The 5,137-nt window shown below is 46.5% G+C and overlaps 1 protein-coding gene across 7 annotated transcripts in view; it reads left to right on the top strand.

The window, feature by feature from the left end:
• Positions 1-5,137, top strand: part of ILF3 (interleukin enhancer binding factor 3) — a 48,785-nt gene that overhangs the window by 15,202 nt on the left and 28,446 nt on the right. The window contains exon 1 of one of the 7 annotated variants that reach the window (XM_023518013.1): positions 581-599. The exons of the other annotated variants lie outside the window; for them this stretch is intronic. The gene's annotated coding sequence lies outside the window, so the exon portion shown is untranslated. Of the gene's footprint in view, positions 1-580; positions 600-5,137 lie in introns of those variants that run through there. 7 annotated transcript variants of the gene reach the window in all.

Raw genomic sequence — 5,137 nt, 5'->3', positions numbered from 1 at the left:
CCTCAAGCTGTCCCCCTGGGTAGAGTGCCGTGGCATCACAGCTCACAGCAACCTCCAACTCCTGGGCTCAAGCGAGTCTCCTGCCTCAGCCTCCCAAGCAGCGGGGACCACAGGCGCCCGCTACGACGCCTGGCTATTTTTTGGTTGCAGCCGTCATTGTTGTTTGGCGGGCTCGGGCTGGATTCGAACCCGCCACCTTAGGTGTATGTGGCTGGCGCCTTAGCCACTTGAGCCACAGGCACCGAGTCTAATAACTACATTTTGTTTTATATTACTTTAATTAATTCATCCTTTTTTTGAAAGCTAAGCTGGAATGTAGCACAATTATAGCTCACTGCAAGGTTGACTTCCTGGGCTCACCTGAACCTTCTGCCTAAGCCTTTTGAGTAGCTAGGACAGCAAGCACAAATGACCATGTCCAGCTAATTTTTCTTATTTTTTGTATAGACAGTATCCCTACAAAAGTTGGTCTTGCCCAAATTGGTCTCAAACTCCTGGCTTCAGGTGATCTTCCCACCTTGGCCTCCCTGAGTGCTAGGATTACAGTCATGAGTCACTGTACCCAGCTGATAACCAGATCTTAGATTGGCATTACCTAGGTAGGTGGATTTGTTAATTTTTTGTTTTGAGCTGGAATCTCACTATGTCGCCCTGGGTGGAGTGCTATGGCATCACAGCTCATGGCAACCTCAAACTCTTGGGCTTAAGTGATGCTTGCCTCAGCTTCTCAAGTAGCTGGGACTACAGGTGCCAGCTACAACCCCTGGCTATTTTTTGGTTGTAATTATCATTGTTGTTTGGTTGGCCCCGGCTGGATTGGAACCTACCAGCTGTGGTGTATGTGCTGGCGCCCCAGCCGCTGAGCTACAAGTGCCAAGCTATATTGTTTTGTTTCTTGAGACAGAGTCTCCCTTTGTCACCCTGGGTAGAATGCAGTAGTGTCACAGCACACAGCAACCACCAACTACAGGTGCCTGCCACAATGCCTACCTAGTTTTTGGTTGTAGTCATCGTTGTTGGGTAGGCCCAGGCTGGATTCAAACCTGCCAGCTCAGGCGTATATGGCTGGTACCTTAGCTGCTTGGGCCACAGGCACTGAGCCTGAATTTTAAATTTCTAAAATGATACTAATAACTACATTTTTTTATTTTAGTGATTTAGCTTAAGTGATTCCCCTGCCTCAGGCCTAGCTAATTTTTTTTTTTTTAGAGACAGAGTCTCACTTTGTCGCCCTCAGTAGAGTGCAGAGGTGTTGCAGCTCACGGCAACCTCCAGCTCTTGGGCTTAGGCAATTCTCTTGCCTCAGCCTCCCAAGTAGCTGGGACTACAGGTGCAGCCACAATGCCCGGCTATTTTTTTGTTGCAGTTTGAGTTTGAACCTGCCACCCTTTGGTATATAGGGCCAGTGCCCTACACAATGAGCCATAGGCACCGCGCAGGCCTAGCTAAATTATGTTTGTATTTTTACAGAGGTGGTGTCTGGCTCTTTCTCAGACTGGTGTCCCAACTCCTTATCTCAGGCAATCCATCTGTGTTGGCCTCTCCACGTGTTAGGTTTACAGGTGTGAGCCACCAGCACCTGGCTGTATGCATTGTTTCAATTCACAACCCAGATAGTTTGGATCCATATCTCAAGAAACCAGGAGTTGATTAGGGTAAACATCCATTTTAGGACCATTCCCCAGAGTCAATGGAAAGGCTGTAAGATTTTTTGAAATAACCCTGGAAGACAAGTGTGACCATGCATACCTATTAGGGTGTTGCCACTACACCTGTTCATTCTATAAGCATTTGTTGATCCATGCATGGTAAACTAACTTGGGTATGTTTCTTTTCTAACAGCAAGTGCCATGCACCTCATAATAAGTAAGAGGTCAGGAAGATGGCCATCACTGCACAAGCATACTGGTTTGTGGTTTAAGGTTCTGTAACTGAGCATACTGTGGGTGGGCTGATTTTAGGAACAAAAGAAAGAAACCTGATCCCTGCATGTTAGAACATCCCAGACCACATAGAGATCAGTTTTTAAATCCTAATATTTTTACTTACCACTTGTTCTGGGTCATGTTTATTTTCAGAGAATCAAGCTTTGCTGCTGCCCAGGTTTAAATCACAGTGGGACTGTGGCTCCTAGAGCAGCTTCGTTTAGCATTTCACAGCTTTCATTTAAAGTTAGATTGGTAGGGGGAGTGGAGTGTTGAGAGTGGATGAGTGCTGTAGGCTTCTCTTCAGCAGTTTTCCTCACAAAAAATCCTTTCAAAAAGAACGTTTCTGCTCACTCTGAAAAGTCCTGGATCAATTAATGAGGTGGATTTTCTGAGGTTTGCTTGGATGACAGGTCTGGACTTACATAGAGACAAATGAGGTCAGTTTTTTTGCCCTGCAAAGGAGTGGTAATTCCTTTTTTTTTTTTTTTCCTGTAGAGACAGAGTCTCTTTATCTCCTTTGGTAGAGTGCTGTGGCGTCACACCGCTCACAGCAACCTCCAACTCCTGGGATTAGGTGATTCTCTTGTCTACCTCAGCCTCCTGAGTAGCTGGGACTACAGGCACCGCCACAACACCCAGCTAGATAATTCCAGTTTTTATTTTATTTTAATTTACTTTTTTTTAGAGACAGAGTTTCACTTTGTCACCCTCAGTAGAGTGCTGTGGCATCGCAGCTCACAGCAACCTCCAGCTCTTGGGCTTAGGTGATTCTCTTGCCTCAGTCTCTGGAGTAGCTTAGGAGTACAGGCACCCGCCATTCTTGGTATATGGGGCCAGCTGGCACTCTACTCACTGAGCCACAGGTGCTGCCTGATAATTACAGTTTTTAACCATGTGTTTTAGTCCAGATAATTAGCTCTCTCACTTATGTTCACATGAATGAAGAGGCATTGCCATTATGGCCTGGTCTAAGGAACAGGGCCAAAGATGAATGGACAACACACAGGTCAAGTGTGGTGGTCAGAGCCAGGCTGGGCCCATCAAGGTCCTCCCCGGGTCCCTTAATGGGCCTGCTTCTCAGGGTAGAGAAAGATGAAGTTAGCATGCTCATTGTAGCAAAGGGATGCCTGCGTTTCTCATTTATAACTGTGAAAACAGCAGATGGACCACCTTTATGTGAAGACAGGTATATCGGGGGCTCATGCATATCCTGGAGGCATTTTGGACATGGTGGGGGTTTTTTAGACAGGGTCTTACTCTGTTACCCTGGGGTTAAGTGCAAGTGGCATCATCATAGCAACCTTAAAACTCTTGGGCTCAAGAGATCCTCAAGCCTCAGCTTCCCAAGCAGCTGAGACTATAGGCACCTGCCATTTTCTATGTTTAGTAGAGATGGGGGTTGCTCAGGCTAGTCTCAAACTCCTGAGCTAAAGTGATCTGCCCACCTTAGCCTCCCAGAGTGCTAGGATTACAGATTTGAGCCACCACACCCGGCCTTGCACAAGGTGATTTTTAGAGGCAGAGTCTTGCTTTGTCACCCAAGCAGGAATACAGTGGCAAGATCATTGCTCACTGTAACCTCAACTCCTGGGCTCCAAGTGCTCCTCCTGGATCACCTTCTGGAGTAGCTGGGACTAACCATATGAGCCACTGTGCATGCCTAGAAGTGATGTTTTGACCCAGTGACATCTTGTTCCCCTGGATTTTAAGAGTGGTTTTCTACTCACACCGTCTAATCTGTCAAGTGGTGTTTTTATTAGAACTTCCCAGCACTAGCTGGGGAGGGGAGTGAACTTTTAAGTCCCTTAACTTTTTTTTTTTTTTTTGGTAGAGACAGTCTCACTTTATCACCCTTGGTAGAGTGCTATGGCGTCACAGCTCACAGCAACCTGCAACTCCTGGGTTTAGGCAATTCTCTTGCCTTAGCCTCCCGAGTAGCTGGGACTATAGGAGCCCACCACAATGCCCAGATTTTTTTTTTTTTTTTGCAGTTTTTGGCCGGGGCTGGGTTTGAACCCGCCACCCTCCATATATGGGGCTGGCGCCCTGCCCACTGAGTGACAGGCACCACCCAGGCCCTTAACAATTTTCAGAGTGGGCTCAGCACCCATAGCTCAGTGGCTAAGATGCTGACCACATACACTGGGACTGGTGGGTTCAAATCCAACCTGGGCCTGCTAAACAACAATCACAACCACAACAGAAAAATAGCCTGGTGTTGTCACGGGCACCTGTAGTCTCGGCTACTGGGAGGCTGAGGGGAGAGAATCACTTAAGCCCCAAAATTTGATGTTGCTGTGAGCTGTGACACCATGGCACTCTATTGAGGGCAACACAGTGAGACAGTGTCTCAAAAAAACAAAACAATTTTCAGAGTATAAAGGTGGGATATTGGGCAGTGCCTATGGCTCAGTGAGTAGGTTGCTGGCCCCATATACTGAGGGTGGCGGGTTTGAACCTGGTCCTGGCCAAATTGTAACAAAAAATAGCCGGGTGTTGTGGTGGGCGCCTGTAGTCCAAGCTACTAGGGAGGCTGAGTGAAGCAAGAGAATTACCTAAGCCCAAGAGCTGGAGGTTACTGTCAGCTGTGATGCCATTGCATTTTACTGAGGGCAACAAAGTGAGACTCTGTCTCTTAAAAAAAAAAGTTGGGATATAAACATCTCAAATGTGGAAAATCAGAGTTGTTTTTTTTTTTCTTTTTTGACAGAGTCGTACTTTGTCGCCCTCGGTAGAGTGCTGTGGCGTCACAGCTCACAGCAACCTCCAACTCCTGGGCTTAGGCGATTCTTTTGCCTCAGCCTCCCAAGTAGCTGGGACTACAAGTGCCCGCCATAACACCCAGCTATTTTTTTTTTGTTGTAGTTTGGCTGGGGCTGGGTTTGAACCTGTCACCCTCGGTGTGTGGTGCTAGTGCCCACCCACTGAGCCACAGGCGCCGCCCAGGGTTTTTTGTTGTTTAGGTATCTATGGACTCATTAATTTGCATTAATTTAGTGTCTTGTAGCACTTTTAGTCATTTTTTTGGCATCTTATGAAAATGTTCAAACATTCAAAAAAGGTACACAATTTTACAGTGAACAGCTATTGATAGATACAGCATAAGTGTGTACCACTGACATTTGATTATACTGGTGTTTCACACAGTCCGTTCACCTCTTGTACTGTTCCATTCTTCTGTCTCTTTAGTTTTTTTTTTTTTTTTTTTT

The sequence above is a fragment of the Otolemur garnettii genome, unplaced genomic scaffold (genome assembly GCF_000181295.1).
Source record: "Otolemur garnettii isolate 467f Iridium unplaced genomic scaffold, OtoGar3 scaffold00127, whole genome shotgun sequence".
In the NCBI taxonomy this organism is placed as follows: domain Eukaryota; kingdom Metazoa; phylum Chordata; class Mammalia; order Primates; family Galagidae; genus Otolemur; species Otolemur garnettii.
Note: the sequence above shows the minus strand (reverse complement) of the source record. Positions and strands in the feature narration are given on the sequence as shown.